Here is a 13,013-nt window from a genome sequence, read left to right on the forward strand (position 1 = left end):
TTATTAAGTCTCTCATAGTGGCTTGGATGACCTTCTCTTGGCCCTCCCACCGGGAGGAGATTATTTTAACTTGGCTGCATATTGGGCACTGCCTTTTAAGCCATTGTCATTTGCTAAGTGGCGCTACCCCACCTCTTTGTACACATTGTACCCAAATTTTAACTGTCCGCCACTTCCTAATGGAATACTCTTTTTTTAACCATTTACGTTCCAGCTTGGATTTGCCATCTGATTTATCAGCCATTTTAGCGAATGATGCACGGGCTGTCGACCTCGTTTTAATTTTTATCTGCTGAAGCAATATGGCGAAGGCCATTTAATTTTTAGTTTTGGACCTCCATTTCTGTATGGAGTCTTTTGTAGCCCTTTTTCTATATGCCTGATTTTAGCTGTCTTCTATTCTGTCAATTGGGACGGACATATAGTTGTTTAACTCCTCTCTGCGTTTGTGTTCTATAGTTTTGACTTGGGCACATATGACCCCAGTTGTTATTTGCACCCTAAAGCAAAACAAAAATGAAACAAAACAAACCTATACAATTTACTCGTCCATTCCTACACAACTCCTGCTTCCAAGCTAAGCTGCAACCACTGTGCTGCATTCTATGTAGGCATGATAACCAACAAGCGGTCTGTCCGCATGAATGTCCACCGACAATCTGTGGTGAAGAAACAAATGGACACCCCGGTTGATGAGCACACTGCCAAACATGACTTCCTTCATTTCAATGACTGCTTGTGAGCCTGTGCTGCATGGATTCTCTCCACCAACATGAGCTTTTTGAATTGCGCAGATGGGAACTTTTCCTGCAATATACCCTACTTTCCCATAACCTTCCTGCCCTCAACCTTTGTTAGTCATTCTCCTCACCCTTCCAGTCTCACTGTTCCCGTTCTAGCACTATACAGCCCTCATTCCGACATCTCACCCAGTCTTTTTACTTCTCTCTTTTTCCACTAGCCCCTCTCTCCACCTCTGTCTAACCTCCCAACACATAGCTGCCCTACTCTCTCCATCTCATCCATGTGCGCTTCCCAGCAGCACTGCACTGTCTGCATTCCTACCCTACTAATCCTCCTCCTCCCTGCCCCATCCTCCTACTTACCCCCACCCAGTTGCCACTCCCATCATGCACAGTTGCTGTTGCTCGCAGTGTGGCTACAGTTGCCTGAGACTGCAGTCGTGTGTGTGAGTTGCATTTGCACATGTGTGTTTGTTGGTGAGGGGTGTCTGTTTTTGGCGAAGGCCTTACAGGTCGAAGGCTTTATTTGTCACAGTGTTTTTGTTGTGCCTATCTTCGAGGCAGCATCTCTGATATACAGTGAGTAGCAACTTTCCTTTTCATAACATTGTTACATTCCAACCTGAATTTTCCATTCAATATCCTGTCAGTGATGCAAGGAAGAACATAGTAAGGAACTTCAGAAGAGTCAACAAAAACAAAATTCTGTGTTTAATTACTGTATGCAATCTTACAACAATATTAATATTGTAGCCTTCGTGGTTAGTTAAAAGATTGCTGAGAGAGGGAAATCGTATACAGATGGTGAATATATATATAAGGGGACTTCAAAAAAATGGTGCTAAATGTAATATCATGTCCATCCAAAGTGAAATGGTGTCAACAATTTGATGAAGGCTGCACAGATGTTAGTGATGCTGATCTGGAAGGAATGTCATCAACATTGAGCACAGACGACAATGTCGAGGCAATAGAGGAACTGATTTACAGCAGTCTCACGTTTTTCTAATGATGGCAATGTTAACTGAGTGATTCTTGAGGCTCTGTGACCCAGGAGCAATTTCTATCATTGAAGAATTGTATGCTTGCTACAACGTCCTGATAGTTATTTACTGATAATTGGTGACTGTGTTGGAAAAATAATGCCCTTATCTGTGTCACTTTGAAGTGTAGTTTAGCACAAACTTTCGGAAGTCCTCTCATTAACAGTTTTTTTATAAATGCACCTAAAAAGCTGCTTTGGGATTTTAAGAACAAAGCTGATATTCTTAAAACATAATTATAGAGTTACTATTGACTGCTAATCAGGAAAAATGGAACAGTCAAAATATCTTTGAATATAGCGAACAGGCAGGTTGAAGATCTTAAATTATTTTTCGGCTTTAAAGACAGCAGTTGACAAGTCTTGTGACATAAATGATACAGTGTAAGTTTAACTTCTTGTATGATTTATTTCATCTACATGTCCCAAACAAGAACTTTTACATTTGTTGCCACTCAAAGGTCAAACGTGTGGAGAGGACACAGTAGTGGAAATCGGTGTAAAAGCATTGATATTTGTAGGTAAATTATAGTCCAATCCACAAACGATGGCGGATTGCACATGTCGAGGCACGGACGGGGATTGCATTGTTAGTGATTCCAACCAACAGTTGCAGTACATGTGCGCGTACTTATCACTGACCACCACAATCAGCAATGACAACTCACAACAAATGGAATTTAAATTCACTAAGCAACTCGCTACAATCATGTTTAATGCTGGCATTAGCTACAGGATTCACAGCAGAGTGCTCAGAACACTACTGATCACTCATTGACTGTTAGAGAATACGTCACGTAGGTGCACAGAACGAGTCTAAACTTGACCGCCATCTTTCATGACTCCAATTATAACACTGTCAGTTGGAATAATTTTGTACAATGTATAAGCAATAATATGAAATCAAATAGACTGACTGACAAATGCAGTCAAATAGTATTGCATTTGATGACTGTAATACAGAATATAACAAGACATTAATGATTCAGGTGTTGAGGGTGGAATCCTGTATAAAGGCAGTCAGCACTGTGTGTGTATCCCTCCTGCAGATAGGAAATCATTAAATTGGCAAGAGGTTGAACTGTTCAAGTACAGTGACTGATAATTCCATTAGACTGGGCACAAAATATGGACAGATTGGAAAATATGGGCAAAGTAGAAAATTATGTTAGGCATAGAAAGGGTTACTTTTGCACAAAAGAAGATCTAAAACTGTCATTCATCTCAACTTGTTGCTGATTTATAGTTGCCAGTAACTATCAGACGTGTACGACAAATTTTGTCACATAACAAACATGTAGCATTCAAGAAACTACGAGAAATCCACACTAACGCCCAAACATAAACTGGCTGGATTGGAGTTTGCTGAAAACTATATGTCATGGCCATCAGAATGGGATTAAGTGATCTTCAGTGATGAGAAGTTTATTTGAGATGGGCAGGATGGATTTCAGTGATATTGGCATGATCTGAGAACAGGACAGCAGATAAGAATGAGCAGAAACTTTATCAGTGGGAGTGTTCTGATTTGCGCAGCCTCCTGCACTAAAGGTAAGTCATTTATTACTTGGCTGAACACTAGACTGTAATTTAACATGAGTCCTAAGATGCTAGAGACAGAACTGATTAGAATGTACAAAGGGCGTTCAAAAAGTTTTGCATAGTCGTCCCTAATTTTTTTATTTTTTGCAGGAAGAGAATGAAATTTTTTTTGAACGCACTTGAAACCCTTAGATATGCATTGAGCCTACTCAATGTAGCCTCCATCATCTGTGAGGTACCTGGCCCAACATTCTTTCCATGATGTAAATGCACTTTGGTAAAATTCTCATGATTGACTTTTACACCAATTGTCATGATGTAGTCTGATGAGCTGACCCTGAAGTTGTGGTTTGTGGGTCTTGATTGTCCAGTGACATTTCAGAAAGCTGTCATGTCATCAAACATCTGTCATTTTGGATGATTTGATCAATGGCTTCCTTATTCACATCAGTGACTGCCGTTGATGATCTACCTTATCATGGATTGTCCAGTAGAGAGAAATCACCTTCTTTAAACCTCTGCAACCACCGCAGGACACTGCTGTCATCCACTGTATCCACCTCATAAACAGGGAGCAACTTCCTGTGAATCAATGTGGCAGAGTCATCGCCGGTCTTGAAGAGGAAATCCATCACCGACCGTTGTCACAACCTGACATCTACTTCCCAGTCCATTATGGCTCACCATAAATAAAAGAAAATACTTTTATACACCAACTTATAGATAAATTTTCCAAGTAAATTCAAAAACAATTTCATTCTCCTCCTGCAAAAAATGGAAAAATTAGAGACGACAGTGCAAAATTTGAACGCCCTTTGTTATAAGGACCTAGGGGACGACAGTTCAATGTTTCAGCAAGATAATGCATCTGTGTAATTTTTGCTGTAACAAAAACTGGTTTGAAGATGTCAATGTCTTGCCCTGGCCTGGATGTAGCCCGGATTTGAACCCCATGGAAAACCAGGGAGTGCCTTTATGCCAATTTCCATCGAGGAAATTCAGATGCCTTATTTCGTTACTCATTTTATTAAAGAAACTATTTAATTTTGTCATGATTGTTTGTCTTATAGGTATCTCCTATTTTCATAGTAAATTCAATACCTGGATGTTTCAGACAATGTGCTATTACTTTTGTGAAACCCTGCCTGTACTGATTTCCACTACTGTACAACAAATGCTATAATTGACTGCACTGAAAATATCATGTACCACTTGATAAATTTTCTCAATTTCAACAGATAGGCTGAAAAATATGACCAACGTAATAAACGGGTTTTTTGATATTTTGAAAGAAATGACGAGATACGTACCAGGTAACTATTGCCTCATTCATCAAGAAACACTTTGTGGACATAAATTTCCAGAAGAAAATTACAGAGTTATGGAATTCATGATTATCAATTTCATTATATCTACAGCATTAATCAAAACCAATTTAAAGAAGTTTCAGTTGAAATGGAGAGTGAGTGCCCAGATATTCTGTTGCATAAGAAGGTACACTGGTTAAAAAAAATAGAACATTTTTGAATGTTTCTCTTACTTATGAACAGAAATTAAAGCATGTATCCTTGAGGTTGGTGTTCACTATCTACAGGGAGTTTCAAAAATGACTGGTATATTTGAAACGGCAATAAAAACTGAACGAGCAGCGATAGAAATACACCGTTTGTTGCAATATGCTTGGGACAACAGTACATTTTCAGGCGGACAAACTTTCGAAATTACAGTAGTTACAATTTTCAACAACAGATGGCGCTGCAAGTACTGTGAAAGATATAGAAGACAACGCAGTCTGTGGGTGCGCCATTCTGTACGTCGTCTTTCTGCTGTAAGCGTGTGCTGTTCACAACGTGCAAGTGTGCTGTGGACAACGTGGTTTATTCCTTAGAACAGAGGATTTTTCTGGTGTTGGAATTCCACCGCCTAGAACACAGTGTTGTTGCAACAAGACGAAGTTTTCAACGGAGGTTTAATGTAACCAAAGGACCGAAAAGCGATACAATAAAGGATCTGTTTGAAAAATTTCAACAGACTGGGAACGTGACGGATGAACGTGCTGGAAAGGTAGGGCGACCGTGTACGGCAACCACAGAGGGAAATGCGCAGCTAGTGCAGCAGGTGATCCAACAGCGGCCTCGGGTTTCTGTTCGCCGTGTTGCCCATTTTTCAGATCCGAAAAGATTACTGCATCACGCTATCTGGACATTCTTCGTGAATTTGTGGCAGTACAAACTGCCTTAGACGACACTGCGAACACCTCGTGGTTTATGCAAGATGGTGCCCAGACACATCGCATGGCCGACGTCTTTAATTTCCTGAATGAATATTTCGATGATCGTGTGATTGCTTTGGGCTATCCGAAACATACAGGAGGCGGCGTGGATTGGCCTCCCTATTCGCCAGACATGAACCCCTGTGACTTCTTCCTGTGGGGACACTTGAAAGACCAGGTGTTCCGCCAGAATCCAGAAACAATTGAACAGCTGAAGCAGTACATCTCATCTGCATGTGAAGCCATTCCGCCAGACACGTTGTCAAAGGTTTCAGGTAATTTCATTCAGAGACTACGCCATATTATTGCTACGCATGGTGGATATGTGGAAAATATCGTACTATAGAGTTTCCCAGACCGCAGCGCCATCTGTTGTTGACAATTGTAACTACTGTAATTTCGAAAGTTTGTCTGCCTTAAAATGTACTGTTGTCCCAAGCATATTGCAACAAACGGTGTATTTCTATCGCTGCTTGTTTAGTTTGTATTGCCGTTTCAAATATACCGGTCATTTTTGAAACACCCTGTAGAACTAACAAATGATCAGTGGGTCCAAAAATTTTATTTCATGGTAGACTTTTATATCATGTAAATTATCTTAATGGTAAAGAGAAAGGGAAAGTTTTTTTGGTGTTAGAAGATGTTCTTTCATTTGAAACTAATTATCTCACTCTGCTCAAGATTTTGAAAGATAAACTTTGATTCACTTTCCAAATCTGTTGATACATCACCAAGAAAATAATTCTGAAATGGTTTGCTATTTTAAAATTACACCTTTAAATGAGGAAGTGTTCTCTTAACAGGTTTCAGGAATTCAGAAATAGCAAACCAGTGTTAGACTTTGAATTTTTAAAAAAAAATAACTTTTGAATGGTACCATAACTATATTAAATTTCTCTCCCTTTAATATTGGCATAGCAAGTTCAAAATGTAATTGCTGAATTTAAAAAACAAAGAAACGTGGTGCTTGAAATTTGAATTTCTTTGTACTGATATATAAATATAGGAGATAATCAAATGTGAACTTATTTCACAGAACAAGTGGTTTGCTTTGAAAGTAATGGAAAACGAAGATATGTGGATTTTTAACACCTGGAACAGCATTCCTGACTCATGTAATAGGTTTAAAAAACTAGCATTCACTGTTCTTCCCTTCACAGTGGTGGAATGGTGTGCCACAGGGAATGGGGATCTTGGCGTCACCCATATTACCTCTATGAAAAACCTGACAGTCTCAATTTTTGGCATGTGCTGATAACAAGCATGAGTGTTGACTTGGAGCAGTCACTAACAGGCAACCTCTGGGGAAACTGCTACATTTAAGTTGCTTAAGGCATACTCAGGCAAGTGAGGCTGTGAGTGAACCCTTATTTTTTTTATCGTTTTTGTGGGACTGAGGTGGATCCCTCAAAATGTTCTCTTCCACCTCCCAGCAGAATGGGTGGGGCACTGATACGTGTCAAAACTTAATCTCTCAAGAGGCCTCGCATGACAAGTCCTCCAGATTCTGGATTTATTTGAGGTAGTTCGGCATGCATGTTGCAGATTAGAATTGGGTGTGTGCCCCATGAACACAATGTGTGATCTATTAAATATATGGGTTGTTAAGTCATAATATAATACAGTACCTATTTCACAGTTGGTTTTTTGGTTTTTTCTTTCCTTTGAACCAACAGCAAGTTCCTGTGCTGCACCAGAGGTGATGTGTCTGCATGGGTGCTTCCTTGTAATTGTTCTGGAAACACATAAGCAAGGTGCTGTGGTAGTATCAACTTCCATTTGTGACATCTCACCAAGCTTGTGTGAAATATGGGTAGATGCATGCAATAGGAAAGTTGCGCTCAGCATGTTTTCTCTTCTGCTACCCTGAGTTCAGCATGTATTGAGTGAGTTCAGGTATTGTGTCTAATGTGATTGAATGATATTTTAGCCAGCAGTATCACGAAACGAGTGTTCATAATAGTGTACAGTAGGTATTTTTAATTGCACTTTCTAATCACTTCCATTCAGTGAATAAGTGAAAAATTAGAGCTTGTTAAGGATGTTCGATCAACTGCAGGTCTTAGCAGTTTAAAGGGAGAACAAATCCAGCAATCTCATACAAACATTGAATCCAGATAATTAGAACAAAGTGGTTTGGTAATGTGACAGTGAAGCATTGTGTAAACTCTTCTGTTGGCCATGTTTGTTTCTCAGAAAGGGCAAATTTCCTTGGAACAGCAAATATAGTGCTTATTCGGTCCTTTACAGGCTGCAAATTGCAATTTCACTGTATGAAAAGTCAGGATCTTCTATCCATGCATGAATAGCAGGGGCACATTGGTTGAAAGTTGGATTGATGTGCAGTTAGATGAATAGAAATGTGCAAGGATTTTAAAAGTGCAATGAACCAGTGAAGTAAAACTTGGGAACACTTTGGGAGATTGAAAGCAGCCATCTGCTTTTTAGGACAACTAGAATTATCATTTCGAGGTTACTGGGAAAGCTGCGACACTAAGCATGAAAGCAATTACTGTGGAAAATCCATAAAACTGAGACACAATTGCTACCAATTAAGTACATTGATTTCTCATTGTTATGAGATTTTCAATTTAACTTCCTTTACTGCCTGTCTGAAGAACTGACTTTGCTAACAGATGTTACATTAACATTGTGCAGTCAAAATCCTTAGAATTACACTTTGCAGCAAGGAAGTGGACAACTTGTTAACTGTGCTTGTTACTCTTACGCAGGGGCGCTGACTTATAGAGTAAATTGTGGCCCCCATACCTGAGGTCTTGCCCAGGAAATTTTCTAAATTTTAGATGAAAAATAGTGAGTTTTAAAGTTTTTTAAGCATGTTAGTGTCATAAGATCAACATTAGAATCCCAAAAACTAAACTCTCGATAATTCATCACTCCAGGAAACTCGACAAGCATGACACTTTTTTTCACTTTGAAAAAAGAGACAAAACATAAACACGCACGGTAGTTTCATAAAAAGCTAATTTAATTTACAGTAATAATCATGCCCTCCATAAACCATGGACCTTGCCATTGGTGGGGAGGCTTGCATGCCTCAGCGATACAGATGACCGTACCGTAGGTGCAACCACAACGGAGGGGTATCTGTTGAGAGGCCAGACAAATGTGTGGTTCCTAAAGAGGCAGCAGCCTTTTCAGTAGTTGCAGAGGCAACAGTCTGGATAATTGACTGATCTGGCCTTGTAACACTAACCAAAACAGCCTTGCTGTGCTGGTACTGCGAACGGCTGAAAGCAAGGGGAAACTACAGTTGTAACTTTTCCCAAGGGCATGCAGTTTTACTGTATGGTTAAATAATGATGGCGTCCTCTTGGGTAAAATAATCTGGAGGTAAAATAGTCTCCCATTTGGATCTCTGGGAGGGGACTACTCAAGAAAACGTTGTTATCAGGAGAAAGAAAACTGGCGTTCTACGGATCGAAGTGTGGAATGTCAGATCTCATAATCGGGCAGGTAGGTTAGAAAATTTAAAAAGGGAAATGTATAGGTTAAAGTTAGATGTAATGGGAATTAGTGAAGTTCGGTGGCAGAAGGAACAAGACTTTTGGTCAGGTGAATACAGGGTTATAAATACAAAATCAAATAGGGGTAATGCAGGAGTAGGATTAATAATGAATTAAAAAATATGAGTGCGGGTAAGCTACTACAAATAGCACAGTGAACACATTATTGTGGCCAAGATAGACACGAAGCCCATGCCTACTACAGTAGTACAAGTTTATATGCCAACTAGCTTTTCAAATGATGAAGAAATTGATGAAATGTATAATGAGATAAAAGAAATTATTCAGGTAGTGAAGGAAGATGAAAATTTAATAGTCATGGGTGACTGGAATTCGAGAGTAGGAAAAGGGAGAGAAAGAAACATAGTAGGTGAATATGGATTGGGGGTAAGAAATGAAAGAGAAAGCCGTCTGGTAGAATTTTGCACAGAGCATAACTTAATCGTAGAATCATAAAAGAAGGTTATATACATGGAAGAATCCTGGAGATACTAAAAGGTATCAGATAGATTATATAATAGTAAGGCAGAGATTTAGGAACCAGGTTTTAAATTATAAGACATTTCCAGGGGCAGATGTGGACTCTTGACCACAATCTATTGGTTATGAACTGTAGATTAAAACTGAAGAAACTGCAAAGAGGTGGGAAATTAACGAGATGGGACCTGGATAAACTGACTAAACCAGAGGTTTTACCGAGTTTCATGGAGAGCAGAAGGGAACAAGTGACAGGAATGGATGAAAGAAACACAGTAGAAGAAGAATGGGTAGCTTTGAGGGATGAAGTAGTGAAGGCAGCAGAGGATCAAGTAGGTAAAAAGACGGGGGCTAGTAGAAATCCTTGGGTAACAGAAGAAATATTGAATTTAATTGATGAAAGGAGAAAATATAAAAACGCAGTAAATGAAGCAGGCAAAAAGGAATACAAACGTCTGAAAAATGAGAGCGACAGGAAGTGCAAAATGGCTAAGCAGGGATGGCTAGAGAACAAATGTAAGCATGTAGAGGCATATCTCACTAGGGGTAATATAGACACTGCTTACAGGAAAATTAAGGAGACCTTTGGAGAAAAGAGAACCACTTGAATGAATATCAAGATCTAAGATGGAAACCCAGTTCTAAGCAAAGAAGGGAAAGCAAAAAGGTGGAAGGAGTATATAGAGTGTCTATACAAGGGCGATGTACTTAAGGAAAATATTATGGAAAAGGAAGAGGATGTAGATCAAAATGAAATGGGAGATACAATTCTGCGTGAAGAGTTTGTCAGAGCATTGAAAGACCTGAGTCGAAACAAGGCCCTGGGAGTAGACAACATTCCACTGGGACTACTGACAGCCTTGGAAGAGCAAGTACTGACAAAACTCTACCATCTGGTGAGCAAGATGTATGAGACAGGCAAAATACCCTCAGACTTCAAGAAGAACATAATAATTCCAATCTCAAAGAAAGCAGGTGTTGACAGATGTGAAAATTAGCGAACTATCAGTTTAATAAGTCACAGCTGCAAAATACTAACGCGAATTCTTTACAGACGAATGGAAAAACTGGTAGAAGCTGACCTCGGGGAAGATCAGTTTGGATTCCGTAGAAATGTTGGAACACGTGAGGCAATACTGACCCTACGACTTATCTTAGAAGAAAGATTAAGGAAAGGCAAACCTACGTTTCTAGCATTTGCAGACTTAGAGAAAGCTTTTGACAATGTTGACTGGAATACTCTCTTTCAAATTCTGAAGGTGGCAGGGGTAAAATACAGGGAGAAAAAGGCTATTTTCAATTTGTACAGAAACCAGATGGCAGTTATAAGAGTCGAGGGACATGAAAGGGAAGCAGTGGTTGGGAAGGGAGTGAGACAGGGTTGTAGTCTCTCCCAGATGTTATTCAATCTGTATATAGAGCAAGCAGTAAAGGAAACAAAAGAAAAATTTGGAGTAGGAATTAAAATCCATGGAGAAGAAATAAAAACTTTGAGGTTCACCGATGACATTGTAATTCTGTCAGGACTTGGAAGAGAAATTGAACAGAATGGACAGTGTCTTGAAAGGAGTATATAAGATGAACATCAACAAAAGCAAAACGAGGATACTGAAATACTGTCAAAATAAGTTAGGTGATGCTGAGGGAATTAGATTAGGAAATGAGACACTTAAAGTAGTAAAGGAGTTTTACTATTTGTGGAGAAAAATAATTGATTATGCTCGAAGTAGAGAGGATATAAAATGTAGACTGGTAATTGCAAGGAAAGTGTTTCTGAAGAAGAGGAATTTCTTAACATCGAGTATAGACTTAAGTGTCAGGAAGTCGATTCTGAAAGTATTTGTATGGAGTGTACCCATGTATGGAAGTGAAACATGGATGATAAATAGTTTGGACAAGAAGAGAATAGAAGCTTTCGAAATGTGGTGCTATAGACTAATGTTGAAGATTAGATGGGTAGATCACATAACTAATGAGGAGGTACTGAATGGAATTGGGGAGAAGAGGAGTTTGTGGCACAACTTGACAAGAAGAAGGGATCAGTTGGTAGGACATGTTCTGAGGCATCAAGAGATCACAAATTTAACATTGGAGGGCAGCGTGGAGGGTAAAAATCATAGAGGGAGACCAAGAGGTGAATACAGTAAGCAGATTCAGGATGTAGGTTGCATTAAGTACTAGGAGATGAAGAAGCTTGCACAGGATAGAGTAGCATGGAGAGCTGCATCAAACCAGTCCCAGGACTGAAGACCACAACAACAACAACAACAACAACAACAATAATCTTGCTTATAGACTATTACAGAACAGTGAATATATATAGCCCTGAAAAGACTGAAATTATATTTAAATAAATCCTAAACTATCATTAAAAGAATAAAACATAAAATATTGCTGTCGCACAGTAATAGCACTTTGATTAATAAAGAAGTATCTAATTTAAGCTTACTTTGAAAAAGGGTCGTGGTTCATTAAATAAAAACAATATCTCAAAGTTAATACTTGAATACAGTAAGTAAAGTTAATACTGTCAGTCAAAAAGAACGTAAACAGTGGGGTTTAATTGGGTCTTACACCCTAAAAATATTTAAGTATTTGAAAATAAGTAATACATTATTATAGTAATATAGTACTAAACTAGTACTAATATTTTGAAGCTGAAAATTTAACATTATGTATATATTTAACACCTCTATTTTATAAAGATTTTTAATATTGCTCTTAATGCCATTATTAGGGCTAGAGTGTCTTTACAAAGGCGCAAATTTCAACTGTCAGATTGGATTACTGAATATGAAGTTGTTCAATTCATCAAGAATATCTTGGTGGGTATGAAGAACAGCCAAGTTGTTCAATCGCTTCTGTCCCATTGCTGATCGGAGGTATGACTTCACATAACATTTCTCCAACTGCAGGCTCTTGTGTAATGTACTTTCTTACATCACATTTTTTTTTTTTTTAAGGACCAGTTGATTTTTATTAGCGATATCAGCTAATATATTCAAGTGTAAGTGCAGTCTCTCAATGTCTAGGTCATTTTAGAAAAACTCAGTTGATTTTTCCAAATTTGTTTCACCTCTGTTTACTAAAAGCAAGCACTCTTGTTCAACTGCAATGACCTGTGCGAGTCCAGTTGAAGCAAACCGCTCAGTAATGCGAGATTGTATGTTTCACAAACTTCAATGTAAATAGCTTTGTAGTATTCCTTTGGGGGTTTGAAAGTGTGCAGTGAGCTGGCTTCATTGCCTTCATACTTCTTTGGTATACTTCGATTCCAAGGAATTGAAGAATCATCAACTTGTGAAGGTTTCTCTTTTAAACACAATTCCCAAAAGTGTTCAAAACTATCATGCCTTCCATTCAATATACAAATCAAGCCATCATATATTTTTACCAGATCAGCAACACTT

The sequence above is a fragment of the Schistocerca gregaria genome, chromosome 1 (assembly GCF_023897955.1).
Source record: "Schistocerca gregaria isolate iqSchGreg1 chromosome 1, iqSchGreg1.2, whole genome shotgun sequence".
NCBI lineage: Eukaryota > Metazoa > Arthropoda > Insecta > Orthoptera > Acrididae > Schistocerca > Schistocerca gregaria.